Here is a 14,153-nt window from a genome sequence, read left to right as displayed (position 1 = left end):
TAATTTCATGTGGCAGAAATTCTGTCTTAGCCAAAAGGGACTTGTAATTTTGGGAACCTTCATCCATCAGCCCATAGCCATGGGGCAGAAGTTGCATCCAAGGCAAGACAGATTGAAAATATCAGTGTCTCAGTCACCCTCAAACAATCTTGCTCATTCAGTATGGTTGCAAAACAGAAGAGGAAAAGGAAGACCAGAGGCTACAATTCCAAAGCAGTCCCCTCCTCACGAAGCAGGGCATTCACTCCAGACAAGTGAGGCACTTTCCGTGTGAACTGTTCTGAAGAGTTGTGCAGATGTTTTGCCCAAAGGGAGAGGCAGGACCATGAGAACAGGTAGTTCAAAGTTCTCCCAACAGAAGAGAATTTATTCAGAACAGAGTGTAGGGGAATTCAAGTGTAAGGGTGCTCTTAAAAACAATGAAAATTTTGGTGGTAAGCAATTAAGAGAAGACTCTAGCGTCAATAGAGCAACAAGCTAAATCATAGTTGTTTAACAGAAAATCAGAAAGAGTGAATAAAAGCCCTTCTGTGGTAGAAACAAGCCTCAAGAATTTGTTTCAAAGATTACTGTTAGGGTTGGGGCAATGCTCAGTGGTAGAGGGTATGCTTAGCATGTGTAAGCCTCTGGGTTCAATGTCAGCACCCTCCCAAAAATTGCACCAGAGACTGCTATTGCAAAAATGCCCAAACTGATCAGATTGTAAAACAATTTATTACTCAAGTCACAGATTTAGAAATAGAGCGATCAGCCAGCAATTAGTAGAGGTTAATGGTTGGGTATATTGCTAACAGAGGCAGACAGCTTAACAGAAAGATCAGGGAAAGACACAGTCAGAAAGAGCTTTGCTTAATGTATGTAATCCCATGGGGACTGTGTGCATGCCCAAGGCTGAATCTGAAGAGTGACATCATATGCTTCACATTACATTGGAAATAGACTGTACTAAAATAGCCCTGCTGAATTTCTAAGCTAAAAAAAAAAAAAACAAAAAACAAAAAACAAAAACAGGCTCAAAAGGCAAAGTGAATGATATCCAAATTTGCTATGATATATTATCTGAAATGTTGAAATTTCAACTTAAAAATATGAAACATACAAAGAAACAAGAAAAAATGAGTAACACACAGGGAAAAAATCACGTAACAGAAACTTCCTTTTAGAGGGCCTAGAAGCCAGACTTAGCTGACAAAGACTTTCAAACACCTGCAGTAAGTATGTTCAAAGAATTAAAGGAAACTATGCTTAAAGCAATAAAGGTATGATGATAATTTCTCATCAAATAAAGAAAACCAATAAATGGACAGATATTTTAAAAAATGAAAACTCAAGTTGAAAAGTAAAAGAAATTGAAAAATTCACTGAGGTGTTTGATAGTAAATTTGAGCTGGAAGATGAATCAGCAAACTTGAAGACAGATGATGAAGATTATGGAATCCAAAGAACAGAGAAGAAAAGAATGAAGAAAAGTAGATAGAGTCACGTAAACGTGGGGCATCATTAATCACACCAATAAATGCAATGGAAGTACCAGAATGAGAGGAGAGAAGCAAAGAAGCAAAAAAAAAATGTCCAAAGAAATGACTGAAACCTCTCATATATAATGAAAAACTTTATGATTTTAATGAACTCAAAGTATATAAGGCCAAGAGATCTAGATACACCAAAATGTCAAAATCCAAAGACAAAAGAAATCTTGAAAGAAACAGAGAAAAATGACTCATCACTTGCAAGACAATCTCAGTAAGAATAACAGTTGATTTTTTTTAACCAGAAACAATATAGGCCAGAAGACAGCATGAAATACTCAAAGTGCTAAAAAAAAAAAAAAAAAACCCTATCAATCAACAATCTTAAGAGCAAAAAAACTATCTTTCAAAAAGAAAAAGTAGTATCAACAAAATTACAGAATAGCTCCATTCTTTTGTCCCCTACAGAACTATTGAAAAAAGCAAAAACTGTCAGGACCAATTTTGTCATAAATCTAGAAAACAGTCACCTGTATGTAGCAACCAAACATGAATGAAGAAAAAGCAAACTTGAAAATGGCGGAAAGCTTTGTGCCTTGAAGTGGCAGCAGACCATGTTCCCAGTGTAGGATCTTGGTCTCTGATTCTGATGGGAGCAGAACAAAGCTTATTCACAAATTATTGTGTATGCCTGTTCTAACCTGACTGAGAGCAACATGAAAGATTACTGCAAGGTACTATTCTCTGTTTTTCCAAACTTGGAACTCAGGCTGGAAAAATGGCTTGTATTGCTGGAAAATACTGTAAATAGAATAATCCACAGACTGAAGCAAAAGATAGAGACAATAGACCATCTAAAGTCTGGGAGAAAAAGCTGGGGAGAATTGTTGGGAAAAAAATAAAGCATTCAGAAGCATCCACATATAGGAAGAAATTTAGAAACCCATGTGCATGCCTTTGGCAAGATGAATGCTCAGAAAAGACTTGAATCTAAACTTTCATGTTGTGCTTATCCCTAGGCTCAGAACAAACCTGGTTAAGTGCTGAAGGATTGCTTTAGCCCAGAGCCAATCTGCAAAGACTAAATGAGGTGTTTTGGATTAGGGGCATTGATTTTGGTTTTCTTTTTTGTTTCTTTTGGAGTTTTTTGTTTGTTTTTTCCTGTTTTAAGCTATTACTATTCATGAATGTCTGTCAAAATATTAGTTGGACATGAGCTAAATAGTGATTTCACTGACCACATCCAAAAAGGAATACAGTCTATACAAAACAGTTTGTAAAAGTCACTAAACAAAAGGACTACTACTGCCTTCAAAACAGAACACCAGCAAACCCTGATGTTATGGATTAAACTGTGTACCCCCAAAATTTGTAGGTTGAAGCTATAACACACTGATCTGACTGTATTTGGTCATAAGACTTTTAAGAAAGTAATTAAGGGGGTTAGGGATGTAGCTCAGTTGTGGAGTACTTGCTTACTATGTGCAAGGCACTGTGTTTGATCTGCACCACCACAGAAAAAATAAAGTCATTAGAGGCCTCTAGAGTGGAGTCTGAATCCAGCAGGACTGTTGTGCTTATAAGAATTAGAAGATACACAGAAAGAAGGTGGCTGTCTGCAAGCCAGGATGACAGAACTTGCCAAAAACAACCCTGCCTGTACCTGTTGGCACCTTAACCTTGGACTTCCAGCCTCTAGAAGTGTGAGAAAACAAATGTCTGTTTAAGCAGCTGGTCCATGGTATTCTGTTGTGGTAGCCCAAAGAGTCTAACAAGGATTATGAGGTCATGAAAGTAGAAATTAATAACAGAAAAAAAGAGAAATTCACAATTTTGTGGAAATTAAATAATTTATTATTAAATAACCCTTGGGTCAAAGAAGAAATCATAAAGGAAAACTAGGTCATATTTAGATAGCCATAGTAGTTAGACAAAAAAGAAATAAAAGGCATCCAAATCAGAAAGGAAGAAATAAGACTATCCTTAATCACAGATGAATTGATCTTATATAGAGAAGATCCCAAAGAGTCCATAAGAAAGCAATTAGACTAATAAAGGAATTTATCCAGATTGCAAGGTACAAGATCAATACACAAGAATCAGTTTTATTTCTCTAAATCAGCAATTAATAATTTGAAAAGGAAATAGAGTAATTTTATTTACAATAATATCTAGAAAATACCTAGAAATAAATTTAACTGAGATGAAAAACTTCCATACTGAAAACTGGAAAACATTGTTGAAAGAAAATATAGAGACATCTAATGCACACAGACACTTAATATTATTAGCATGGCAATACAAACCTAAAACAATCTATAGATTCAATGTGATTTCTATCAGTGTCCCAATGGCTGTTTTTCTGCAAATATGGAAAAGCTTATCCTTGAATTCATGTGAATTTTAAGTGGGCCCAAATAGCTAAAATAATTTTTGCAGGGTTGGGGATCAAACTCAGGGCATTGTGCCTACTAAGCAAGCACTCTACCACTGAGCTACATCCCTAGTATTAAAAAAAGAAGAAGAAATTAAGGAAATCCACATCTTTTTAAACTTTTTTTTTGAGAATTTTAATATTTATTTTTTAGTTTCGGCAGACACAACATCTTTGTTTGTATGTGGTGCTGAGGATCGAACCCGGGCCACACGCATGCCAGGGGAGCGTGCTACCGCTTGAGCCACATCCCCAGCCCTATCCACATCTTTTTAAATATCAAATCTTACTAATAAGCTAAAATAATCAAAACAGTGTACTAAAAGCACATTAGACCTACATAAAATGCAATTGAAAGGAGGAGCTCAAAATAAACAATATCTCTGTAGCCAATTGATTTTTCACAAGGATGCCAAATCCATTCAATGTGAAAAGAATAGTTCCTTCAAATGTGATGCTGGTATAACTGGATTTACACATATAAAAATTAATTCAAAAATGGATCAAAGAGCTAAGCATAAAATTATATTTTAAAAATTTTAGAAGATGTATTTATCCATTTTCAGTTACTATAACAAAATACTTGAGGACAGGTACTTCATAAAGAAAGGAGTTTTATTTAGCTCACAATAGTGGAGGCTCACCGGCATGGAGCTGGTATCAGCTCAGCATTGGTGACGATCTCATGGTGAATGGCATCACAGTAGAGGGAGGGCATGCAATGGGGAGGCATCATATGGCAAGATAGGAAAACAGAGACAGGATAGGAGACAATCTCACTCTTTTATATCAACTTATTCTTAAGAGAATGAACTCATTCTACAAGATCAGCATTATTTCCTTCCAAAGTTAGGAAGGAAATAACAGTGACCCACAGTGACCAAACTGTGCTCAGGCTGGGTTCCACCTCTTAAGCTCCCAACATCACATCATCCCATTAGAAAATCACATACAAACAGAAGAAAACATAGGGAAAATATTTGTGACCTTACATTTGGCAATATATTCTTAGATATGATACAAAAAGTGCAAGCAATAACAACAAAATACATCACTCAGATTTCATCAAATGTAACAGCTTTTGTGCATCAAAGAACATTATTGAGAAAGCAAAAAGACAGTCAACACAATACCAACAATATTTGCAAACCACATAACTGATAAGGGTTTAATATATAAAGAACTTCTTCAATTGAACAACAAGCAGACAACCCAATTTAAAAATGGGCAAAACCAGGAAAAAAAAGAAAACTAGAATAAAATTTCTCCAAGAGGATTTATGAATGAATAATGAATACATGAAAAAATATTCAAAAAAGAAAAAAATATTCAAAATCATTAACTATCAGGAAATTGTAAATCAAAACCACAATGAGATACTATTTCACACCCACTAGAAATGCTACAATATACATACTTAGAAAACCAGGAAATTGAAAGTGTTAGCGAGGATGTGGATAAATCAGAACTCACACTTTGCTATTAGTAATATCAAATGGTGCACAGCCACTGTGGAAAACACTTTGTCAATTCCTTTAACTATAGAATTGCCATATTACCTAGCAGTTCCACTCTTACAAATGTATCCAAAAGAACTGAAAATAGGGACTTGACAGATACTTGTATGTCAGTGCTCAGTTCAGCCTTATTCCCCATAGCAAGAAAGTGTTTTGGTTTTGAAGCCAGTCTTGGCAACATAGTGAGACCCCACTAAAAAAATAAAAATCAAACAATAAGCAAAAGAAAGTGTGAACAATTAAATTTTCCATCATCAGAGGAATGGATTAAAAATGTGGCATATACATACAATAGAATACCAGTGATAGAATGAGCCCTGATATACACTACAACGTGCATAAACCTTGAAATTATTGTGCTAGCATACCACATTTAAACCAGAAGCAAGAAGAGATAATATGTTCTAAAATCAAAACCACAAGTTTAGCACTTAATGATCTGATTATTTGCTACTGACAACTAGAACATGATAGAGCTACAGAATGAAATAATAAAGTTCAGAAATGTAAATGTCTGATTTGGGATCCTGGAACAGCTCAACATTTAGATAGACATTCAGATTCCAAACAAGGAAAATATTTGAATTGGGATGCTGTTTTTAGATTTTAACAGAAATATATTCAGAAAGAAATAGAATGTCTAAGAACAGAAAAATGAAATGTATCAGCCCCAACACAAACCTCCATACAGAAAAAGCTCCAAGAAATCAGTAGTTTGATCAGATGCTTCCTCAAATGTGCAACAAAGAGAGTACACAGGCTAAAATGTAAAAAACTCTTGAATTATATTATGGATACAGTGAGAGATTCATCAAATGGTATTTACGGAGCTGATTGTAGCAACATACTACTAAAAGATATTCATTCAGTGAGAAACTGGTGTGAAATATCTCAGCAAAGTGCCTAGGTAAGTTATAAAGGTTGGTTGTCAAAGTTTTCCTTATGAATGGATGCAGTTGGAGAAGATAATGGTAAGTGAAGTTAGTCAATCCCCAAAAAACAAATGCCAATGTTTCCTCTGATATAAGGAGGCTGACTCATAGTGGGGTAGGGAGGGGGAGCATGGGAGGATTAGATGAATTCTAGATAGGGAAGAGGGGTAGGAGCGAAAGGGAGGGGGCAGGGGGTTAGCAATGATGGAGGAATGTGATAGACATCATTATCCAAAGTACATGTATGAAGACATGAATTGGGGGCTGGGGATGTGGCTCAAGCGGTAGCGTGCTCGCCTGGCATGCGTGCGGCCCGGGTTCGATCCTCAGCACCACATACCAACAAAGATGTTGTGTCCGCCGAGAACTAAAAAATAAATATTAAAAATTCTCTCTCTCTCTCACACTCTCTCTCCTCTCTCACTCTCTCTTTAAAAAAAAGACATGAATTGGGTGTCAACATACTTTATATACAGAGATATGAAAAATTGTGTTCTATTTGTGTAATAAGAATTGTGATGCATTCCACTGTCATGTACTTACAAAATAAAAGCATTTTAAAAAAGAAATGAAATTTTACCAATGAAAGCATTCAGATGAAAGGAAGGAAGGAAGAATGCTAAGTGAAATAAGCCATACACAAAAGGACATATATTGTATGATTCACTTATATAAAATATTCAGACTAGGCAAATCCATACTGATAGAAAGTAAACACAAAACTGGAAAGGCATGAGGGAGGAAAGAATGAAGAATTATTACTTAATGGTTATAGATTTCAGTTTTGGAAATGGATAGTAGAGACGATTGCACTCTGAGCTGTACATTTATAATGGTTAAAATGGCAAATTGTGTGTGTGTGTGTGTGTGTGTGTGTGTATGTATTATCACAACGAAAACCAAGGAGGGGCTGGAGTTACAGCTCAATGGCAGAGAGCTTGCCTAGCATGTGTGAGGTACTTACTAGGTTTGATCCTCAGCACTACATATAAATAAATAAATAGATAGATAGATAAATAAATTAAATAAAGGTATTAAAAAACCAAAGGGAAATAAAGACTTTCTAGATTAAAAAATGAGAGAATATGCTAATATGACCTAATAAGAAATATGAAAGAAATTTCTTTGGTATGAAAAAACTGACACCAGAGAGTATTTCAAATCCACACATGAAAAAATCAAACAGCATCATAAAGGTTATTATAGTATATGGTATTTATATAATGTATATAAATTATAAACACCATTATATATTATTAATTATAATTATATATAATTGGTAAGTATAATTCATACCATTTCTTTCCTTTCTTAACTGATTTCAGAAATGATTTTATAAAACAATAAGTATGTATCATTGGGCTCATAACATAAATAAATTAACTTGGCAATAACAGCACAAAAGAAGTGGGAGAACTATCCAGCATGGTGGTACATGCCTGTAATCTCAGCAACTCAGGAGACTGAGACAGGAGGATCAAAATTTTGAGAACAGTTTCAGCAATTTAGTGAGGACTTGTCTCAAAATAAAAAATAAAAGACATCACAGTGAATCTCTACATCATATACAATCATAAGACTGGGATTAAAATTAGAATAATATATACTTCATGTTTATATAAATCTATCGAAATATAATCTACTGTCATGTATAACTAAAAGGAACAAATAATTTTTTTAAAAGGGGATTTGGGGGCTGGGGCTGTAGCTCAGTGGTAGAGCACTTGCCTAGCATGTGTGACACACTGGGTTCGATTCTCAGCACCACAGATAAACAAACAAAATAAAAATTCATCAACAACTTAAAAATATTTTTTTTAAAAAAAGGGGATTGAGTTCTTGTGATAAAGCACCCCTGGGTCCAATCCCCAGTACCAAATAAATAAATATGATCTACACTTTTCACATTTCTTTCCCTTTTCAATCTTATCCAGCTCTATCAAAGATTCTTTTTGGTAAAAGCTTCATTGAGACACATGCAAATTATAAAAGAACTATTGTAAGATGCATCTTTGGCCTATTATCCTATTTTACCAGCATACACGCACACACATGCATGCATGCATACACACAAGTGCATTCTGCTGTAAGTATAACAAATTAGACTAAATACATTTTTTTTAAAAAGGTGGTGGGAAAGAGTGAAGTCAGCAAGGAAATGATATTAACTCCACAATAAACAATGAAAAATACCAAGAAATGGCAAATAAGTTAATATAATCACTTCTGCATTATGGTCTAGATAGTGAATGTCCTCTGAACGCATATGTGTTCATCCTGAGGTACTATGGGGTGGTGGCAAAAACTCCAGGAGATGGTGCCTAGTGGAAGGAATTTCAGTCATTGGGGGTATGCCCATGAAGTGGGCATTGGCCCCTGCCCTTCTCCCTCCATTTCTTTCTCTTGGCTTCCTGGCCATCATGAGGTGAGCAGCTTTGCTCCACTGCATATTCCTTGCCATGATGTTCTGCCTCTCTGCAGGCCCAAAGTGATAAGGCCAAGTGACCATGGACTGAAATCTGAAACTGTGAGCCAAAGTAAATCTTTCCTCCTTTTAAGTTGATTTTCTCAGGTATTTTTGCCATTGCAACAGAAACCTGACTAACATATTCTGTTACACTTGTTATTTTTTCCATAGGTTCTTTAAAAGACATAAAATTGAATAAAGTAAAAATTGTAACAGTATATTATTCGGTGTTTAATATATATAGGAATAATATACATAATAATATCAGTGAGAAGAGGAAAAAGAGGAAATAGAGCTACAGAGGGTAATGTCTTTATATATCATTGGGATTAAGTTAGTATGAATCTGTGATACTGTGATGCAATAAGAAATGTATATTTGATCTCTGCCTCTGGTTCCTAGCACACAGTTCCTAAAGCCCTTAGAATCTCTTGTCCTTTGGTAGGCTAATAAAATGACTGATGTCCAAGGAATCCTGGATGGCCTTAGGATAGAGGCTGATTGCCTGGGATACCAACTATATGATTAGTGTTAGAACTTTCAGTCCCACTTTCCACCAACCAAACTTTTAGGGAGAGAAGAGAGGCTTAAAGTTGTGTTGAACACCACTAGCCAATGATATAATCAATAATGCCTATGCGATGAAGCCTCCACAAAACCTCAAAGAACAAGGTTCAAGGAGCATCCACACTGGAACAAGTGAAGGTTCTGGACTGTGGAAGGCCTGGAAAGAGCTTGGAAGTTCCATGTCCCTTCACACACTTTTCCCTATGTGTCTCCTCCATCTGGTTGTTCATCTGTATTCTTTATAATAAACCAGTAAACATAAATATTTCCCTGAGTTATTTGAGCTGTCTAGCCAATTAATCAAACCCAAAGATGGGGTCTTGGGAACCCTCAATTTATAGCTCATTAGTCAGAAATAGATAATACATTCTGGAGCTTGTAACTGGCATCATGAAGTGAGAAGTGGGAAGTAGGAAGCAGTCTTATGGGAACTGAGCCCTTAATCTGTGGGATCTGGTGCTATTTCCAGGTAAGATAGTGTCAGAATTGAATTGCATTAGAGGACACTCCACAAGTGTCCATGGGAGAAATGATTTCTTGGTGTGTGAGAAATTCCCACATATCTAGTATATCAAAAATGTTGCATAGGATGTCTGAGAGTAGTAAAAATACTTTGGTTTTTCTTATTGCTAATAGAATCTAAAGTGGAGATGCACAGACAGTTCCCAACTTATAATAATTTGACTTACAAATTTTCAACTTTACAATGGTGAAAAAATGATATGTATCAGTAGAAACCATACTTTGAATTTTGTTCTTTTCCAAGGCTAGCAATAAGCACTACAGTACTCTCTCACTATGCTGGGCAGGGAGACAGAGCTCCTAATCAACCACATGATCACAAGGGTGAACAACCCATACTCTGAAGTCTACTGTATTGTAAGCTAGGATGTATGGTAATATATTAAATGTACTTTTGGTATATTCAATATGCTAGGTGTATTTAAATGTATTAAATGTATGTTTGGTAGATGTATTAAATGTAAATTCAATTTATGATACTTTCAACTGACAATTTATCAGAATGTATCCCCATCATTAGTTGAAGAACATCTGCATATGGTAATGCCCCTAGGGTCTAGAGTAGTCAATAATAAAATAACTTTACAATAATGAAAAATAATTAAGATGAATAAAATATTCACTTAATGTAAAGGAAAGTAGGGATGGTGAGACAGAGGAACAGGAACGACATGAAATATATGGAAAAGTAAAACTAAATGACAGGCATAAATCCAACTATATCAAAGTAATATTAAATGTGAAAGGATCAAGCAATCCAACAAATTCAGAGATTGTTAGGGTAGATAAAATAACATTCAATTATATCTTGTCTATAGGAAAGATATTTTAAATTCAAAGATGAGAATAGATGGAAAGCAAAATGTTGAAAAAATGTATCATACAAAGAACACCCATGAGAAAACTGGAATGACTGTGCTATGATCGCTCAAATAGACATTAGACAAAAAATGTTAATGGAGATAAAAAGGTACATTTTATGGTACCCAATAATGGTAGTATGAAATTATTTTCCCTAAGACCTTTAATAAGACAAGGACATCTAATTTAACCATTTTTATTCAACATTGTTACTAGCCATGGTAAGCAAAAAAGAAAAAAATATATCCAAATTGAAAAGGAAGGAGTAAAGCTATCTCTGTGTGTTGATGGCATGGTCTTATATATGGAAATCCCAAAGAATAAACACACACAAAAAAACTAATAAATTAATTCAGCAAAGTTGCAGGACATAGGATCAACTCACAAATCACTATTTCTCTACACTAGCAATTAACAATCCAAAAGAAAATAAAGAAAACAACTCCATTTACAATGACATCAAAAAATTGAATATTTAATAATAAATCTAAGCAAGAATGTGTAATACTTATAACCTAAAATCTATAAAATGCTGTAGAAAAAATAAAAGAGGACTTAAGTAAATGAAAACATAGCCCATGTTTATGGAGTAGAAGACTTAATATTAAGATGTCACTACTACTCCAAGTGACCTACAGATTCTTGGTAATCCCTATCAAAATCCCAATGGTTCATTTTGCAGAAATGGAAAAGCAGATCCTAAAATTCATAAGGAATTGCAAGGGGTCCCAAATAGCTAAAACACTCTTCCAAAGGAATAACAATATAGGAGGACACATATTTCCTGATGTCAAAACTTACTACAAAGTTATAGTAATAAAATGGCATAAAGATAGACCCACAGGGCAATGAAATAGAATTGAGAGTCCAGAAATAAATCCTTATATTTATGGCCAATTTATTCTCGACAAGGGTGCCAAGACAATTAAATGGGGGAATCAACGATCTTTTCAACAAATGTGCCAGAAGAACTGGATATCCATGTGCAAAAGAATACAGTTAAATTCTTTCCTTATATCATACATGAAAATTAACTGAAATGAATCACACATTATATGATTCCATTTATAACTAATGCTCAGAATAGACAAATCCATAGAAACAGAAAGTAGATTAGTGGTTGCCAGGGACTGGGGGAGGGGGAATGGGACATGACTACTAATGAATACAGAGTTTCTTACTGAATTGATGAAAATATTCTGTGATTAGATTGTGATAGTTGCTTAGGTTTGTGAATATATTAGAAATCATCCACTTGAACACTTTAAAGCTTTTACTTTATGGTGTGTTAATTCTCTCTCTAAAATATTGGCAGGAGACAAAGGCATGAAAGTTTCCATTTATACGTGTGTGCTCACACTCAACTTGAGAAAAACCAAAGAAAGGCACCCACTAGATAGACTCCTCCACTTTTGTGGGTGATATGGGGTATTGAGGGCAGGGAGAATACTATTACAACTATATCATTCTTCCACACATTACCCTACCATTCTTATTTCCTACCTGAGGTAATGATTTTGGGACCAGAGATACAATTATGCCTATGAAAAGCAGTGTTGATCCCTAAGCAAGAAACAACATTCTCCCTTAACACACTGCTTTCTATGGTGGTTCAAGTTACAAGCAGTGATAAAAATTTATGGAAAATTCTTTAAAAAGCAATTCATAGGTTTAAAAATGTGGAGTTGGGCTAGGGATGTAGCTCAGTGATAGAGTGATTTCCTGGCATGTACAAAGACCCTGGTTTCAACATCCAGCACTATAAAAAAATAAACAAATAAAAAAATGTGACTCTTCTGGATATTGTGATGAAATCTTATGCTGTTTTGCTCTGTCCCACCCAGGACATAAATTATCTTTTTGTCCATTTTATCCATGCTATATACACTATCACTGAGTATCACTCTTAGTTATCAGATTGAGTATTCAGGTTATCATAGTGCTTATGTTCAACTAGCCCTTATTATACTTACCAAGAGCCCCACAGTGCAAGAGTAGATGTTGGCAATTCTAATATGCCAAATAGAAGCCATAAAGTGCTTCTTTTAAGTGAAAAGGTGACAGTTCTTGACTTAAGGGGGAAAAAATCTGTATGCTGAAATTGCTAAGATCTACATTAAGACTGAATCTTGTATCTGTGAATTGGTGAAGAAGGAAAAAGAAATCTGCTAGTTTTGCTGTCACATCTTAAACTGCAAAAAAAAAAAAAAAATATGGGCACAGCATGACAAATGGAAAAAGGCATTAAATTTGTGGTTTCCAGGATCCACCGAGGGTCTTGGAACTCAACTCCTCTGGATAAGAGGGGGACTATTGGAATTTGGAATGGATTAAACTTTATACCCATCTTATAAAAGTGGGATCAACAATGGTAGCAGCTGTATTGCTCAGTGATCAAGATAAGCCATTAGTTATATATATGTGTAACTCTATATAGGTAGGAATGGACTAAAATGGAAGCACTCACTAGGCTCACATTGCTGCTGCCATCAATCTGGGTCAGTTCTGTCCTCCAAAGATAAATATTTAAGGTTAAAATCAATGACAAGGGGCTAGAGTTGGGGCTCAGTGGTAGAGTGCTCACCTGGCATGTGTGAGGCACTGGGTTCTATTCTCAGCACCACATATAAACAAATAAATAAATACATGTCCATCAATAACTATTAATTTTTTTTAAGAAATCAATGACAAATAAAAGAAATATAGCTGCAGGTAAAAGAACAGATAGATGGATTATACAATGAGGGAATTAATTCCCTCTCCCTCCAAGCAGGAGGCACTTTTTTCCACACTGGGCTGCTTGGAGTTGAGGGAGGGGTTATGTGGTCAACTCTTTCCTTTCTGCCTTCTTGTCTTTTCATTTTGTTTTACAAAAAGCAGGCAATATGGTCTCTCATTTGATTTCCTTAGCTCTGTGAAGGTAGTTTGGTGCATGAGTAGCTGTTTGACTTGATGTGTTTACAGGGGTGATCACTGGAAGATCTTAACTCAGCTGCCCTCTTGCTCCTTTCCACTATGCAATGAGGGAAATACAATATTACATTAGTTCTTCAAGCAAGGCTCAGAGAAAGAGAATACAATTCTCTCTTACCACAGTTACATCAGATGCCCTAATGGGACTCATGCTGGAAAATATTCTGGTCAGGTTCTCTGATGGGTCTCTAGTAATATCTTTTGATTCTTAAAATTCATGTTAAATATAATAAAAACAGTATCATTTTGGAATAATCTTCTAGGAATTACTCCCTGTCAAATCATCGAACCATGCAGTTTATAGTTGACACACAGATCACTGCGTAATTGCAAACTTTGATCACTAAATACTTAAGAAAGGTTTTTGGTTATTTTGAACAGAATGTCACAGTCACTTGCCCATGATGCCAA

The 14,153-nt window shown here is 35.3% G+C and overlaps 1 pseudogene; it reads left to right on the top strand.

The window, feature by feature from the left end:
- Nucleotides 1–4,551: 4,551 nt before the first annotated feature.
- LOC113194476 (serine-protein kinase ATM pseudogene) lies at nucleotides 4,552–6,441 on the top strand (annotated as a pseudogene).
- The last annotated feature ends 7,712 nt before the right edge of the window (nucleotides 6,442–14,153 follow it).

Source organism: Urocitellus parryii, chromosome X, assembly GCF_045843805.1.
Source record: "Urocitellus parryii isolate mUroPar1 chromosome X, mUroPar1.hap1, whole genome shotgun sequence".
Taxonomy (NCBI): domain Eukaryota; kingdom Metazoa; phylum Chordata; class Mammalia; order Rodentia; family Sciuridae; genus Urocitellus; species Urocitellus parryii.
Note: the sequence above shows the minus strand (reverse complement) of the source record. Positions and strands in the feature narration are given on the sequence as shown.